The 18051-nt window shown below is 42.0% G+C and overlaps 1 pseudogene; it reads left to right on the top strand.

Moving 5' to 3' along the window:
* Nucleotides 1-2544: 2544 nt before the first annotated feature.
* Nucleotides 2545-2959, top strand: Gm12389 (annotated as a pseudogene).
* The last annotated feature ends 15092 nt before the right edge of the window (nucleotides 2960-18051 follow it).

Here is an 18051-nt window from a genome sequence, read left to right as displayed (position 1 = left end):
CTATGGATTTGAATAAGTGTAGACTGACATACATCCATTGTTACGAGTCACACACTTTCTCGTTCCTCTAAATACCCTCCAAACTTTGCCTATGTGTCTTCTCCCCAGATTCTGGGAACCACGGGCCTTTACTTTTTCTCTTTATAAAGTATAAAATAGGTGGGGCCACACTCTATCCACCTCTTTAAATTGGCTATCTTTTTCATTTAGTAGTATGCATTTCTGTTCATCCATGCCTTTTCATGACTTTTTAGTATTTCATTTCTTTTTAGTAATGGGTAATGTTCCAATGCTTGGGTATATCACAGTGTCTGTGTCTACTTTTGGTTGCTTCCAAGTCTTGACAAACCTTCTGTAAATATCTCTGTGTGTTGGTGTTGATGTGAGATTTTGACTAATTTGAATGAGTACCAAAGATTGTAACTGAATATTTAGAGTATATTTAGTTTTATGAATAACTGACAAATTTTTCCCAAGGTGATTTCATCATTTTACATTCTAATTAGAATGGAAAAAAAAAGTAGATAACCACATCCTTGCAAGCATTTGTTGTTGGCTGTGATTTGACTTTGGGCCATTTTATCTTTGTGTTGCAGAGTTTGATTTTTGTTTTAACTTGTAATTCCCTAATGGTATATGATATTAAATATCCCTGCATACTTTCCATTTGTGTATCTTCTTTGATGTTTGAGTCTTTTTCCTTTTTATAATTAGTATACAAAACAACTAGTTTTGTTTTTCTGTTTCCATTCATGAGTACCATTGTACTTGGCTTATACTCACACCTGGGTATTTGGGTTTTTTTCCTTTTAAAAAAATGAGTAATTTTCCTATTTTCGTTTCTTTTTACTTATTCTTCTCTCATATATTAATCCTGAATGCAACTTCTCTTTCCTCTATTCGTCCCAGTCCCTCCCTACCTTCCCTCTTCCCCAGACTCATTCCTCCTCCATTTCTCATCAGAAAAGAGCAGGCACCCCAGGGATATCACCCAAACACAGCATAACATGCTACAATAAGACTAGGCACATACCTGCATATTAAGTCTGGGCCAGGCAACCCAGTAGGAAGAAAAGGTCCTAAGAGCAAGCAAAAGAGTCAGAGATAGCTCCACTCCAACTATTATGAGTCCCAGGAAAACCCAAGCTAACCAACAACAACATATGTGTAGAAGACCTAGCTAGCACAGACCCATACAGGCTCCATGATTGCCATTTCAGTCTCTGTGAGTTTAGTTCATTCTGTGGGTAGTGTTGTGGTGTCCTCAACCCCTCTGGCTCCTATAATCCTTCTACCTTCTCTTCTGAGGAGTCCCCTGAGCTCTGCTTATGTTTGGCTGCGAGTGTCTACATCTGCTCTCATCTGTTGATGGAGGAAGTCTCTCTGGTGGTAGTTGGGCTAGGCACCTGTGATGGCTATTCTCACTTGTCAACTTGACTAAACTACCGTTCAGAAAAACCTACCATCCAGAAATGGAGGAGACACCTGTGACCCAGATCTTGAATATATATATAGTAGCAGAATATCACTAGGAATCATTTCACTTAGCACTCTAGGCCATTCAGCTTCTGTTTCCAGGTCATCCAGACAATGGCAGATATGGCTCCCTCTCCTGATGTGGGTTTCAAGTTAGAGTAGCTATTAGTTGGCTGAGTTATTTTATCATGACATTTTGATTATATTTTTGTTAATGGCCCTTATCAAAGTGTCTTTTGTAACTATTTCCTTCCAGTCTGTGGCTCCTCATTATCATGACATTATCTCTCACAGAGACATCCTTTTTAATTTTAATGAAGTCCAGTTATGCATTATTTATTTCATGGACAATGGCTTTGGTGTATTTAAAAGGTCATCGCCGTACCTAAGATTATTTGATTTTCTTGTTTATGAACCATTTTGAGTTAATCTTTACTGAAGCTCGAAGGTGTGTCTTAGGTCTCTTTTTGCATCTGGATGTCCAGTTTTTTTTTCAGCACTGTCTTCAAAAGGCTACCTTTGTTTCATGATTTGCATACTCTTCTTTGTGTAGATCACTTGAATGTGTGTACCTGGTGTGCTTGTGGTCTCTTCATGCTGTTCGGTTTGCCCACTAATTCACACTGTCTTGATCGAGCTCCTTTGAGTTTGAGCCAGGGTTCCTACTTTGTTCTTCCTTGAGTAACTGGTGCTTCTGGATCTTTTGCCATGCAACACAAACTGTAGAGCCACTTTATTAATAATAAATCCTCAACCAGTCCACACACGAAATAACTTTCTTGGACTTTAACTGGAATTGCACTGAATTTGTAGAGCACGTTGGGAAGAGCTGACATCTTGACACTGTCATCAGTCTATACTCCAGCATCCATCTCTCATCGTTTATTTGATCCTTTGATTTCCTCCGTTGGAGTTTTACAGTTTTCCTTGCATCTTACCTATATACTTTGTTGGGTTGATATATAATTATTTCTTGTGGGAGGGATGCTAAATAATGTGGTTGTCAATTCAAACTTTACTTACTACTGGCATCCTTTGCTGCATAGAAGCTTCTTTGTGCCTCAAAGTATGGCGTCGAAGGTGAAGCAGGACATGCCCTCACTAGGGGGCTATGGCCCCATCAACTACAAGCCCTGGCTGGGGAGTGTCGGGGTGGAGCGTGTTTTCTGTGGGCATCGGGGCCTTGATCTTTGGCTACTGGAGAATGATGAGGTGGAACCAGGAGCGCAGGAGCCTGCTGATCGAGGACTTGGAGGCCAGGATCGCCCTCATGCCGCTCTTCCAGGCAGAGAAAGACCAGAGGACCTTGCAGATTCTTCGGGAGAATCCAGAGGAGGCCATCATTATGAAAGATGTGCCCAACTCGAAGGTGGGCGAGTCTGTGTTCCACAGTACACGATAATTACCACCCCTCCTTGACGAGATGTATGGGTTGCGCACCAAGAAGTATATGAACAACGCCAGCTTCGGCTTCACCTGGTAGACTTAGGGTCTGAGCCGACGTACATAATAAAGAATAGTCAAACGACTCTATTGAGACTCTGAAAAAAAAAAGCTTCTTTGATATAATCCCAGGTTTCTATTTTCATCTTTTGAGCGTGTGGACTTACTGTCCTGGCATCCCTGTTTGTAAGTGTGGAGCATCTGTCACTTCTCATGGGTCCTGTAGGAGAAGCTGGTGATAAGGATATGTTTGCCTACACAAGAACAAGCCAGTCAACATTCCATTATGGATGGGGAAGAGACTCATGAGGAATTATTGACAGTTGATAGCTGTAGAGGAAGAAGAGTCATTTTATCTTCAGGGGTGTGTCTGTCCCCCAGTGGATAGCACTTATACCCATGTGATATGGGTAACTCTAATTGGACTCAATGGGTGTCTTAGTTATGGTTTTATTGCTGTGAGAAGATACCTTGATCACAGGAACTCTTATAAACTTAACTGGGGCTGGCATACAGTTTCAGAGGTCTAGTCCATTATTGTCATGGCAGGAAGCATGGCAGCATGCAGGTAGACATGGTGCTGGAGAAGTTGCTGAGAGTTCCATGGCTTCATCTGCAGGGAGCAGGAGGAAGACTGAGACATTGTCTCCAATGAGGCCACACATATTCCAATAAGGCCACACCTCCAATAATGCCACTCCCTATGAGTCTATGGAGACCACTTTCATACAAACTACTACAGTAGGTTATACAGGAAAAAAGGAAAAGGACATGAAAGTGTGAATAATATGTGGAGCAGGAATCAGGAGGAGTAGAAGGGAAAGTGTATGAGTGTGTGTGTGTGTGTGTGTGTGTGTGTATGTGTGTGTATGTATGTGTGTGTGTGTGTGTGTGTGTGTGAATATAATCAGAATTCATTGTATAGGTATATGGAATTCTCAAAGAATTAATAAACATGTATTCCAAAGAATTTGTATCTTGATGCTTGCCTATCTGTTCTTGCAAATTATTTAATTTTCCTATAGACCCTTTAGTCTATGCTACAGTTAAAAATGTTTTGGTCTATTAGTTCTGACATTCTTGCCATATCTATTTCTCTTACATGTTTTGTGTCTTCAAGTTGTATTTCATCTTATCTTATTTTGTTTGAGTTTTAACACACCCTGTTCATTTTGGTTGAATGGCTGGTATGATGTTCAGGTTAAAAGCCTGCAGCAAGTAGAACTTTGGTAGTGTGTGGGTGGAGGGAAGCATTCTTTAGTCTCATAATCAGGCTTTGGTATCATGGAAAACTTGTGCCTTTGAACTGGGGATCTGACCAGGGCTTCTTAGGATTTTTCTGTATTAACTGGGGCTGGATGGTTGGATAGAGCTAACCTTGGGTATTTTTTCACTCTTCTATAAAGGTTAGACTGTGATAACCTACTAGAAGTCTAGAGTCTGGTAACATCTTTTTCTTTGAGGGCAGATCTTGGCATATTTCTAAATGGTTATCTTTTTCTTCCCCTTGCTGGAAGTGCATTGGGTATATTCACTGACAAGCACAGTGAAGATCTGGCCACTCTTTGAGGCCAAACTCCACACTACAGTTGATTCCCACTAGCCTGCAATTCAGCTCCAAGCCCCACAAGTCTCCAGCCACTGACATGGAAAGTTCAGGTTTCCCACTTGGCTGCTTCCCCTGGTAGTTTAGCCAGTTTCTGATTTCTGCTTCCATAGCTGCAAGTCTCCAAATCTTCCTATCCATCTCTCTAGTTTTTCAGCGGAATGGTTTGCTTGGAGACTTCATTTCTCTGATTATCAAAGAAAAGTTATTGATGTTTTCTCTTCTGATACTCTTAGCTTCTTCTTAGGATAACATGGTGACTCCCAAGCCCTTCATATGGCCAACCTAGTCTCCAGGAATATCTTATTGGTCTTTCTAGGAGAATTGATTTGTCATCTCATCTTTCCCAGCAAGATTACCTTCTGCCTTCTCTCTTGCTGTGTCCCGAACCTATTGCTCTCCTGTATGCTGTGTTGGATGCTTTTTGTGAGTTTCTGCCAATAGAATGTGAGGCTTAGGAAGAGTTGGAAAGACTGGAGAAGGAAGGGACTTATTTTCATTTGTTTTTGCTTCTGTCCTTCAGAGTCTTCATGGGAGTCTTATTATTTCTTGCTGCTTGTGAACATCCCAGTGTTTGGGTCCTCATAGACTTTTTTTTTTTTTAGGTCAGATATTTAGTGAAGAAGTGGATTATGGGAAAACAGCAAAACTCTTCTTACAATAAGAGTAACCTCCAGTAAAAAGCTACCCTTGGTCAAGTGCCTGATTAGTGGTATTTATTTTTTTAAATAGCATTTTACTTAACACAGAGAGACAATTACTCATGAGGAGAGAAAAGTGACTAGCTCAAGGTTCACACACTTTGTATATCTGGAGGAGGGTCTCTTTGTGTATCCCTGAAACTTGTGTGGTGGACCAGTTGGCCTTGAGATCCCCTGCCGCTGCCTCCTGAGTGGTGGGTATGAAGGTGTGTGCCACCCCCACCTGGCTGGCTTTGTCTTGTTCGTTTGTTTTAAAGAGATTTGTTTTTATTTGTGTGTGTGTGTGTGTGTGTGTGTGTGTGTGTGTGTGTGTGTGTGTGTGATGGGAGGGCAGGTGTGTGTGCATGTGGGTACCAGAATAGAGCATTGGATCTCCAGTGAGCTACCCAATATCCGTGCTGGGAACACAACTTCTCTGCAACAGCAGCAAGCTTTTCTGATCACTGAGCCATCTCATTAGCCCTGAAGAGCTGGATTTCAATCTCAGGTCTGAAGAGTATATGTATCCTATATTACACTACAGAGATAGAGAGAGAGTCACACAGAGATTGAACACCACAGGAATTTCAAGAACATTTTGTTTAAGCCAAGATAGGCTTTCTTTGTCAGAAGGGAATAAATTCCTCAAGGGAAGCTTTCTTGTTGGGTGTGGAATGGTGAGACTGGTTCAGGTTCAGTGTGTGGCATTAGTCTCTGGTGCATAATCATGAAACCCACTGTCCCTTTTGGCTCCCCATTTGATTTGTTACTCATAACCTGCTCCAAAAGTGAGTATTGGCATGTTGACATTTTTAGCATTCCATTAAGTCTTCAGAACATGATTTAAAATGATTCTCACATTTTAAGTTGTTCTGCATTAAATCTATGCACAATTCTGTTTCATGCTTTTGCTATCTTGTTTGGGGGAAATGTGGCTTGGCTTCCTTTAAGAGTTAGAGACGCGATCTAAGCATCTCCTTGGCTTTGAATCAGAGATTTAAAAACTCCCAAAAGCAGAAAAGCTTATGGCTGGGAAATGCATTTAATTATAGACAGTGGAGTTTTTTTTTTTTTTGTTTTGTTTTGTTTTGTTTTGTTTTGTTTTTTTTTTTTTTGAGAGACACAATGAAGAACATATCTCCAGAGTTACAAGGGATCATCTCATTCCAAGATAATATTTGCTATATTAAATCGGGCCAATAGATGGAGAAGTTGTTCCATAGAAAGCAGAAGGCTTGGTTCCTCCTTTGAGAAATAAAGAAATTTAGGTTTCTGGCATGTGGAAATGGATTTTCTTAATAAAAATGAGAAGTAGAAAAACTGGGTTACTTATAAATTTTAACAAGAAGTAGTATTAACTAGGAACAAGGATTTCACTAATTTCAATTAAGTGTACATGAAACTCTTACAGTTAATATTGTTCTTGAAATTTGGCATTTTCTACTTATAAGTATGTATGCAAGTATGTATGTATGTATGTATGTATGTATGTATGCATACCTGCGTGTATGTATGTATGTATGTATGTATGTACCTGGCCTTATACAAAAAGGATTTAAAGTAATGTACAAAATTGTATACTATGATAAAAATAAAGTAAAACAAATAATTAAGTTTAACAAGAAAGAATGAAGTGAAGTTGGGCAGCAAATATGTTCTGGAGCTTTCTGGAAGTCGATAGGGAATCAGCACCATTTGTGCAGTCCCATTGCTGTGACATAAATGCAAGGAGATGAACAACAAGACCAGAAATTATACCCCCTAAAAATCCATGAAGAAGGTGCTGTGTGTAACATAACAAACAATGCCCTTACAGTAAACGTGCATGTGCTTCTCACAGTGCTGCTGATTCCTACAGTATTAGCTGATACTAACCCCACCGTCTTGCTCATTAAAGGGGGCAGATGAACACCATGCACCCCAAACACTCTCTTTGAGAAAAGGGTAAGAGGGGTAAGAGGGAGTCATAGTGATCTGAGCAGCACCTTGGCTTGTGTGTGTGTGTGTGTGTGTGTGTGTGTGTGTGTGTGTGTGTATACACACACACATTCTCTGGTTTAATTAGCAGACACAATTTGGAACCCACCAACTCTCCATCAACATTCTCCAGCCACCCCCACATTGGTGTGTTTTGTGTACATACATGTGTATGTATATGTATGGAGGGTAGAGTTTGACTTTGTATATCTTTCTTAATCATTTCTCCACTTATTAGTTTAAAAAGATAGGCTCTCCTACTGAGCTTGGAGCTTTCTGATTGGCTAGACTATATGGCCAGCAAGACCAAGGACTCTCCGGTTTCTACCTCCTCACTGCTGAGATTATAAGCATGTGCCACACCAACATTTTTGTATGGGCGATAGGAATCTAATTTCAGGTCCTCACGGTTGTGCGGCAAGCTTTATTTTTTAAACCAACTAAACCGGCTCCATCGTTTTTGGATATTATTTCTTTAGCTGAGGGTTTGATACAGACGGAGAGATGCTGTAATGACTGAAGAACACGTTATCTGCACAACCTGTAGCCCTGAACCTGGAACAAGAAAATCCGTGTTCCACCTGAAGTGTCAGCACCTGCAGTCAAATGACATAGGTAGCTGCTGTGTGGTTGATCCAAGCTGACATCTGTAGAGAATGTATGAAGGGCTCTGGTATATATATATATTTTTTAAATAATTTAAATGGCTTTCCTTGTCATTTCCTTCTGGAAAGACTCACCCCAGCCCCTTGTTTGTTCCATACCTCCAGAGCTTCCATGTCTTGTGCTTCTTACAAGCCTCTCTCTTGCCATCTTGCTTGGTCCTCTATTGTCTCCCATGTTCCTGGAGAAAATGGCTTCTCCGGACTGTGAACCACAAGTCAGATCCTACTGTCCCAAGCCTTTACTGCTGCCCAGATCAGTTTTCCTTTCCAAGTAAGGAAGAATCAGAAGACAACCATCAACTTTAATGGTTCCACCCTTAGTCAGATTTCCCCAAAGTCTGTCAGTCTGTGACAAGCATACATTTTTTTTTTTTTCCTGAACAGTGTTTGGGGCTGGAAGCTGATCTGAGAAAGTTTTTCCAGCCACTTGATTTATTTGTGTCCAAGTTTTCTGCTTTCAAACGCAGAACCATTGCAACACAGTCAAGAAGCCACTAGAAGCCTCAGAGTCCGTTTGCTCAACCTTACACACAAATGTCCCTGCACCACTGGACTTTCTCTCCTCTCCACTGTGTCCATTGCAACACTACCAAGAAAGACTATCTCAAAAACTGTGTAGTCTTATCACCTGAGGATATGCCAACAGGGTGTATTTTGGCCTATATTTCTGCATACTGGTTGAAAAAAAAAAGTGGCCCGAATTCTGTTTTGTTTCCATTAACCTTACTCTGAGAAATTACTGACCCTGAATTTTGGAGCTGCAAATGGATTCTTTTAACAAGTATTCTGTCAGGAGGCAACCTCTGTGTGTTGTGGGCTTTTAGCCTGCAAATGCTTTCCCCTCTATTCATCCAGCCCCCTAAGAAGTATTTATTTGAGCGACTTTTAATGTATGAGGATTTTAGGAAGATTTCTATCTCTGCTGTTTTGGTAGACTCGTTTTTGGAAGACTCTACTTTTTGCCTGTTTTTACATCTGGTGCTGGCTCTTTAACACGTTGCCTCTTCCTCCCACCTGCTTGAGACCTTCCCAAATCAGTGGCTCTTCTGATTTCTCTGTAGGCTTTGCCTTCCCCTGTGCACTCAGACTTATGTGAGGTATTTGCATCCTGAAATAGTTTGCCCATTCCTGTCATCCTTGAGAAAATTATCTGAAATTCTTCCCTAGCTCAGGGCAAAGCAGAGATGTCACCATTGTCTCGTGTTACAGCCACTGAGTAGATGCAAAGCCATAATGTAAGCTTGATGCTCTGTTTCACCATAATACTGATGTTTGTGTTGCTAGCGGTGCACAGGTCTGAATTGAAGATAACATTTGGAGACCAAACCTTGTGGGCAGCCAGCAGCAGGTAGCCTTAGCTCATCCACCATGCTCAGGTAATCTTGTTAACCACTCAGGGCTGGGAAGCTCCAAGCCTGGTCCAGACTCACAGGGACTATCTGGCTCTCATGCTAGTTTCTGCTGTGATAAAAAATAATGATTAATTTTTTTTCAAAAGCTCTCTCTGTTCTTATTAGTGTATTCTGCAGAAACAATAGAACAGGCATGCAGATGTGTGGAAGGAGAGATGAGAAGAGGCTCACACAGTTTGACAGTTGTTAAGTCCCACCACAGGCCATCTGCATGCTAGAGACTCTGGTGTGGTAGGTAGTATTGCTCAGAACGTAGAACTAGGGAGGCTGATATAATTCAGTGTGAGGCCAAAAGGTCGCACCCTAGTGAGAGGTCCCAGTCCTGAGATCTGTAGCTCTGAAGTTCAAGGCAGGAGTCTGCCTCTCAGCAGGGGTAGGAAGAGCACAGCCTTGTGGCTGCTTCCCCCACACTAAAGACAGGTCTTCCATTCCTCCCTAGCACAGACTCAAATGCTAACTTTCTTTGAAAATACCCTCGCACACTCAAATCCTGCTTTCCCGTGTTTTTAGGCTTTCCTTAATTCCAGTCCAGTTGTCTGCTAGACTTAGCAATCAGCATTAGTGACCACTGTTTGAAAATCATTGGAACATTGGACTTACATCTCTGTGTGTGTCTAAAATTAGGGATCAGAAAGGGGGCAGAGAAACAGGAGGAGGCATTGGGGACGCAATCAACTGAAAAGGAACCCCCTTCCCCCCACAAAGCCTTGCTGGTGAGTCACTCCAGAAGACAAAAGGAATTGCATTGTGGTCTCCAACATCTCTCACTCTGTAAACTCTTGGCAGTGTCCTGACTCCCAAGCTTCAACTGTAACAAGTGAAAGGAAGGCAGTGTTGGACTGTCATGGAGTCATTTTGGAATACCTGAACCTTTGTTAAAAACTAACAGGGCAGATTTCCATTCATTTTCATGGCCATCTGGCTATCTCTTCTGTCCCTCCACACACCTAATCCTTACCCCCCACCCCAATTCCTCTCTCTATACACTCTCCCATTCAGTTCCCTCCCTCTATCTGCCTCTTATGACTATTTTATCCCCACTTCTAAGTGAGATTTAAGCATCCTTGCTTGAGCCTTTCTTCTTGTTTAGCTTCTTTGGATCTGTGGAGTATAACGTGGGTTTCCTGTGTTTTATAGCTATTATCCACTTATAAGTGAGTGTATACCATGCATGAGCTCACTCAGGATGATAGTCTCAAGTTCCATCCATTTGCCTGCAAAATTCATGATGTCTTTGTTTTAATGGCTGAATAGTATTTCATTGTGCAGATGTACCACCTTTTCTTTATCCACTCTTCAGTTGAGGGACTTCTAGGTTGAGAATGAATGGAAATCTGCAACTGATGAAGGTGGGAGGTGGGGGCATCTCAAATATGTGACAGAGACCTGGAATGGAGAGGCCCCTAAGAATCATCTGCATTGTGGTCCCCAACATCTCTCACTGTCTTTTTTCAACTTGTTACAGTTGAAGCTTAGGGGTGATCTTAGCTGTGACTCACAGCATTGGGGAGATATGGAACCTGAAGAGACCACCTCCTGTAGCCAAGTAGGAACTCCAGTGGATCGATAGAGACCCCAACCCACCCATAAAACTTTAGAGTCAAATTTTATCCTGTCTGTAAGAAATGCAGGGATGGGGGGAGGGGTGGAGCAGAGGGAATGGCCAACTAATGACTGGCCCAATTTCAGACCCATTCCATGCACCAATCCCCAACACTAGTAATGATACTCTGTTATGTTTACACACAGGAGTCTAGCAAACCTGTCCTCTGAGAGGCTCCACCCAGCAGCTGACGCAGACAGATGTAGAGACCCACAGCCAACTGTAGAGATAGGAACTCTACAGGAAGACCAATAGAGTCTGTACCTGGACCCTGGGGGCTCTGAGAGACTGAACTATCAACCAAAGAGCATACAAGGGCTGGACTTAGGCCTTGCCACATAGCAGTAGCAGTTGTGCAGCTTGGCCTTCATGTGGGTCCCGAACAACTGGAACGGGAGCGATCCCAAAAGCTGTTGCCTGCATTTGAGATATGTTTTACTAGCTGGGATGCCTTGTCTGACCTCAGTGGGAGAGGAAGCACTTAGCCTTGCAGAGACTTGATGTGCTAGGGTAGGGGAATACCCGGGGAGGCAGGAACCTGGTCCAAGGAGAAGGGGAGGGGGTGTGAAAGAAGGGAGTGTGGAGGGGATGATCAGGAGGGGTGGCAGAGATTGGGATGTAAAGTGAATAAAACAATACCACCACCACCACCACCCCATCTAAGCAGGGCTGATGCCAGATGGTACCTGCAGGGTGCATTGTGTTGTCTTCAAACACATTGCACACATTTGCATTTGTGGAGTATAACCCATGCGGTGAAGCTAAACACTGTCTTGGAGGCCTATGAAAGACCTTTTAGCACAACAACATATTGGTTTCTGTTACACTGGGGATAACCGAGAGCTAGAAGTCATGGTGGAAGAATTCGGACAGATTGGTAGTCAGGAAGATGCCTAGCAGATGGGATGATTTTTCTCCACTCCTTATTGTGCAATTGAGAATTTGTTTGTCAGTTTAGGTACCACTGGCCTTTCCATGTGCTAGGAATACATTTAATGAGCATGTTAGACCAAGAGAAAAGGAGGGCCTATTGAATCCAGGTGGTATCTACTGAAATGAAGCCGAGAAATGGTTCATTGCTGGAGGACACTGGGAAGAGACAGGGACAGAGGTAGAGTGGACAAAGGGAATTGAAGAATGAGAACAGTCCATTATAAAGACAAGCAGAAATGGAAAATAGACCAGGAAAGACAAAAAATGGGAGGAAGAACTCTGTAAGAGCCAAACTCAGGAAAGAAGAACAAACACGCCCAAGTAAAAGAGAAATTGTAGTCGATGCAATTTCTGGTCCTTGTAAAACTCAGAGAGTGGCTGCACTCTGTTCCTCGTATGACCAATGGTCCCATGAACCTGACGCAGGTCCAACATTGGTACAGGCAGTGCAGCAGGTCAGAGGCACAGCAGGGCAGCAGGGCAGCAGATGGTGTGCCAGGAACCTGAGGCTGTGGTTAGGCATACCTGCTCTGCCCTGGCCTAGGGAGCCCTACAAGTGCCCCTGAGGACTGTTCTCACAGTGTCCAATCTGGGCTTGTTTGTGGAAATCTGACAAGGCATGACTAAATGACTAAAGAATGATTCTGTTTGCTTGGAGGGAGGGCAGTGAAGGTGACGATAGGGAAGGGAGAGGCACAGATGAACATCCATCTCCCTACATCTCTGTCTCTCCATTTATAAAGCGGTAAAACCTAACAGTGGATCTCTTAGTAATAAATCGAATAACCCAGAGATTCCTCACCGGGAGCTAGTGAGATGACTCAGTGGGTATTTGATGCCGACCCTGGTGACCTGAGTTTGACCTTGGATCCCACAATGTGAAAGGAGAGAACTGAGTCCTGAAATCCATACATACATCCATACACACTACACAAACAATATCAATCAATCAATCAATCAATCATTGTGATGATTAAGGGGATAATATAGCACGGGTCACCTCAAAAAATGCTAGTTTTTTATTTAAAAAATGTACACAGTATCAACTCAGGGTAGCTTTAATAATTAAAATGCCAGTTAAAACATAGTACTCAGAACTTGAAACACACACACACACATTCATACTCAGAGAGAGACACAGACAGACAGACAGACACACATACAGAGAGAAAGAGAGAGAGCGAGAGAAGGAGGGAGAGAGACAGAGAGAGAGAGAGGGAGAGAGAGAGAGAGGCCCTGCTTTGGGAGAATAGAGTTTCCTTTTTCCTATGCCTGTCTGTATTTCTACAGAGAACCTGAATTATCTTTTAAAATAAGACACATTACTCTTCATGAGGCTGAATTAGTCCTAACAAGGTCCATTATGAGCCCTACTTTTCATACCTTCCCAAGTGTGAATTCAATAGGATTTAACATTATTCTTTTCCCCATCTGTCCCCAAATGTAAATTCACGTCAGGCGGGAGCATTGGTGGCTACCCACTGGTATCTTTCTGCTCATAGAGAGAAGCACACTTACACTCTTGGCAAGAGCTAAGCAAGTTACTTTCTCCTAAGTTTCTCACCTCTGCTTTAAGAAAGGGGCCTGATTGTTTGTAACAAAAGACTTTCTCTCCAACTGTGCTGAATAAAGAACCTAAGAATTGCCGGCAACCCTGGCCTCTTCACGATTTCCCAAGATCTGCAATTGGAAGCCCCGTTGTTTGGATGGCTGTCTCTTTAGAGTGTGCTTTTACAGTCTGTAGGCATCACCATAAAAGGTTGGCTTTTAGCAGAGACACTCTTCTGAGGGGCGCTCAGTGGAGCAGCTGTTTTGGATCGGAAAGTGTCACTCTCCAACTGAGTGTGCATATGAAGCACCTGGGGGTAGCTGGGAGTACCCAAATGCGAGCATTTTTTTGTCAGCAGAGTGGCTTCAGCTTGGAAATGGAAGGTGTTGTAGGATGCTTGCACCACCTCTCTGCCAGAATCCATACTCATTAGTACTGTGATGGAGTGGGATCAGGGTGGGTTTTGTTGGAGACAATGCTTTTGGCAATCAGGGATAGAAGATGATGGCATTGGTATCCATTTAGGTCTTCTGTCCAGGTGGAAATTGCTGATAGAACTATCAAGTTAGACATTTGTATAACCCCTTCTACATCAACTTAAACACTGCTTCATATTTTGATCTGTTTTGGCATCCTCTTGATTTTGGGCAGAGGTTCAGCCTTGCCCATGTTGCCAGAGGCTGTGAGTGTAATAGAGGTATCACATGCAGTGACAAGCCTATAGAAAAAGCAGTCTTGGCTAATACAGATCAAACAGGCGTATTTCCATTGAAAAGCGCAACACTGGTTATATTTCTGCATCCCAGCAGTAACTTGGCAGCTCAGAGTCACACTCAGCAGCTGTCCAGGTATGTTGACACACAGCGATGCTCATGGAGGTGGACCTCATGTCCCATAACAACCCTGTTCTTAGGTGGAGATGCAAGCAGAGGGCCTGGGACTGGAGCTACAGAGCCTGAGTACAGGCTCCCTGGGTTGTTCCAGCCTGGGGCATGACTCTGATCCTGTGTCAGAAACTGACAACTGAAAGCTGAAGCAGGCATTAGCCATGCCCTTTCTTCATCACTCTCCTGGCTATTGTCAGCTCCTCTCCAGGAACATACAAAGCAGAAGGCAGGAGAAGGGGAGGAAAGTCAGGCAGCTGCTTCTTCTGTTAGCAACTCTATTAAAATGTTTCAGAGGGGTGGAAACTAATGGTAGGAAGAAAACATTGTATCATCTCCCCAAACTTTTGTTTTCTCTGTGACTTACTACTGAGTCCTGGTAACTCCCCTTCCACACACAATGGACAGGGTGTTGGAGTTAAATATTTAGTATGGAGATTTTGTGTTCATCTATTTTTTTGGCCAACAGTTTAGCACTCAAGGTTACTTTGCTTTGTTTTCTGCTTAGGTTCTTCAAATGTGCTCTGGGAGGACTGGTGGACATGTACGTCTGTATAGAACACTCATGGTGTGCCTCCTGTGAGCCAAACCTGGAGCAGCAGTTGACCTGACCTGGCCAAGTGCATCTCTGCCTTCATGGAATTTAATTTAATAAGAGGTATAAAAATTAAGCAAACAATTAGTGTATAATATAGTAAGTGCTCTGTTAAGGAAGTCTCTGGTGTCTTGTAGCATGGAGTACCATCCTTGAGAGGAATAAGGACCATATTCTGGAGGTAACATTTGCAAATTGTTACGGTTAATCTCGATTGTCAACTTGAATCTAGAAGCACTATGGAAACAAATCTCTGGGTCCACCTATGAAGGAATTTCTAGATTAGGATGATCAAGATGGGAAGGCCTACTCCAAGTGTGGGCAGCACCATTCCATGGGCTGGGGTCATCAACTGAGTAGTGGCATCCACAGTCTCTTCATCCTGACTGTAGACCCAGTGTGACCAGCAGCCAGCCTCCTTCACCTGCCAATAGCTTTCCTCATTGTTATCGACTGGACCTCCTAAAACTGTGAGCCAAAATAAAAACCCTTCTTCCCTTAAGCTGCTTCTTGTCAGGTAATCTGTCAGAGCGTTGAGGAAAGTAACTAATGCTCATATCATCTGAAGAGTGTGGTAACAAGGACGAAAGGTGGGGTGAGATGAGTGTTCAGAGCACAGGACCACTTGAGCAACACTTAGGAATTCACTCCTACTGTGAGTGAAGAGTTAAAAAGCCACAGATGAGATTTTTGCCCTATAAGTATGATTTGGAAGTATGATAGTTATTAATACGTCTTGCACATTCTTCTTCCGCATATAAAATTGAATAGAGAATATCTCTTTTGCTTCTTCCCTTTTCATACCTTTTAAATTTCTCTTTATAATCACTGCACACAGGGAAAATAACAATGGTATAATTATTATTAATTTGACAAATATTTTAGTTCCACTTACTTCAACATATTTAAAAGCATTATATGCTCAGGTGTAGGAAGTTTGTATTAACCCGTTACATACTATTCAGAGAGAATGCTTGTCTGTCTACTTACCTTATGGTAGGTGCTATCATTACAAAGATGGATAAATGGAACCTTTGCCTTCAGGTTCTGGCAAGAATTACACGGCAAGTCTGTGTTAGAAATGGAGGTGGTGGGTGTGGGTGGGAAGATCGCTACAGGAAGATTTTTGGGTGCTGTTTTCCATGACACTGAAAGGGAAAATGATTTTGATATAGAATTTGTGGGATTTGGGAAGGGCACCACTTGGTTATTTTTTATTTTTATATTATCTGTGAAAGAAAAGGGACCTGTACATAAGAATACTAAATTTTATAAACAATTAATAGAATCAATTGTCTTTAACAAGCATGGAAGCACATCATAAGATTGGTATATTAATTAAAAAGAATATTTAACCCTCTTATGAAGCCCTGCCTTCCAAATAGAACTGACCTTGTTATACATACAGTTAAGACCTTACTGAGCTAGCTCTTCTCTATGGGACTCTTAGGATAACTCATGCTGGTTTTCAAGCTACAAACCACCCATCCGTATTGTACAAAGAGACAAATTAACAATGACATAAATCTAATGGGTTGTTTATTTCAGAAGCAGCGAAAGCTAAAAAACCATGGCAACTAATGTAGTCAGAGATATGTGAAAGTGACTTATACTCTTGGCAAAAATGTGTTTTTAAAAAAGTGTGAAAAATACTGAAACATTCCCTAACAGTTCTAGGCAATTTAACTTTCCTTTTTCATGCATGTGGAGGAGTATTTGTGATTTTCAATAACACCTCTATTTTAGACTTCTAAGTTCAGTGGTAGGTGCCTGCTCAAAAAGCCCAGTGATGGGGCTAGGGAGTTGAGTCACTCGATAAACTGCTTGCTGCATAAGAATTATGGCCTGAGTTCAAGTCCTAGTGCCATGTAAAGATGCAAATGTTGTGTTGTATGTCTGAAATCCAGAACTGAGGAGGTAGAGACAGGTAGATCCCTGGGGCTTGCTCCTCAGCTAGTCTAGCCAAATGGCCAGCTACAGGTTCAGTTTTAAAAAATAAGACAGAGATGATTAAGTAAGGTATCTAATATCAACCTTTGTACTCATGTGCACATGCATGAGCACTCCATCAACAGATACACACATATACAGCACACACGCCAACATGCACATGTATACACACTATTGTGCTTTGAATAAGAATGGCTCTCCTGGGTTCATATGTTTGAGTGCTTAGTTCCCATTTGGTGGAACTGTTTGGGAAAGATTAGGAGGTGTGTTCTTGTTGGAGGAGGTGTGTCATTGGAGGGTGGGCTTTGAGATTTCAACAGTCTCACTGAATTCTCAGTGCTCTCTCTATGACTTGTGCTTATGAATCATTATGTGAACTCTCAGCTGTTCTTGTTGCCATTCCTTCTATCATGGACATTATCTGAAATCATAATTCCAATGAAATGCTTTGATTTATAAATTGTCTTCATCATGGAGTTTTGTCATGGCAATAGAAACACAACTAAGAGAAGCATCATATACCCAACATATACATACATATAACACAAACACACACACACACAGACTTGTACATAGACATATATGTTACCATCCAGGTATACATGACCAAAGACATGTTTTATTGTGAAGGTGGTGTTAACAATAATATTTCAAGAACCTACAAAGAACTCAGTGGGTATAATGTATATTCAGAGAACTCAGTGTGTACTATATATCCTCAATCCCAATTCTCTCCTTGAGAAAGTCATCTCTTGAGATCTACATGGATGCTATTTGGTCACGGGAAAGATTACTATATATAGCAGGACTTTCTCAGACTGGCCAGCAGTATAAATAATGACACAGCGACTTCTAATATAGTTTAAAGCTTAGGCCTTTTGCTAGGGCAGTCTCCCAGCTAGCTCATTTAACTTATCTTGCCTATAACTCAACCACAGCTAGTTCTATACCTTGATCTCTGCTGTGGTCTGTGTCTGTTCCTTTCCACTTCTATCCTCTGAATCTCCCACTTCTGCTTTCTTCCCTGGCATCATTTTCTCTGCCTGGAAGTTCTGCCCCCTACTTCCTGACCAGCTATTGTCTATCGCTTCTTTATTATAACCGATCAGCAGTAAGATCACCTTTGATTCATTCTAGACTGCCTTTAGGCAAGTGGAGGAGGAAGAATATTTACAAAATAGAAAAACTAATGATGGGCCATAGAAATAACAATACCAGAATCCTGTCAGCATTCATTCTCTGTGGCACAGAATCAACAACTGAAAATACAGAGACACA

Source organism: Mus musculus, chromosome 4 (genome assembly GCF_000001635.26).
Source record: "Mus musculus strain C57BL/6J chromosome 4, GRCm38.p6 C57BL/6J".
NCBI classification, from domain to species: domain Eukaryota; kingdom Metazoa; phylum Chordata; class Mammalia; order Rodentia; family Muridae; genus Mus; species Mus musculus.
Note: the sequence above shows the minus strand (reverse complement) of the source record. Positions and strands in the feature narration are given on the sequence as shown.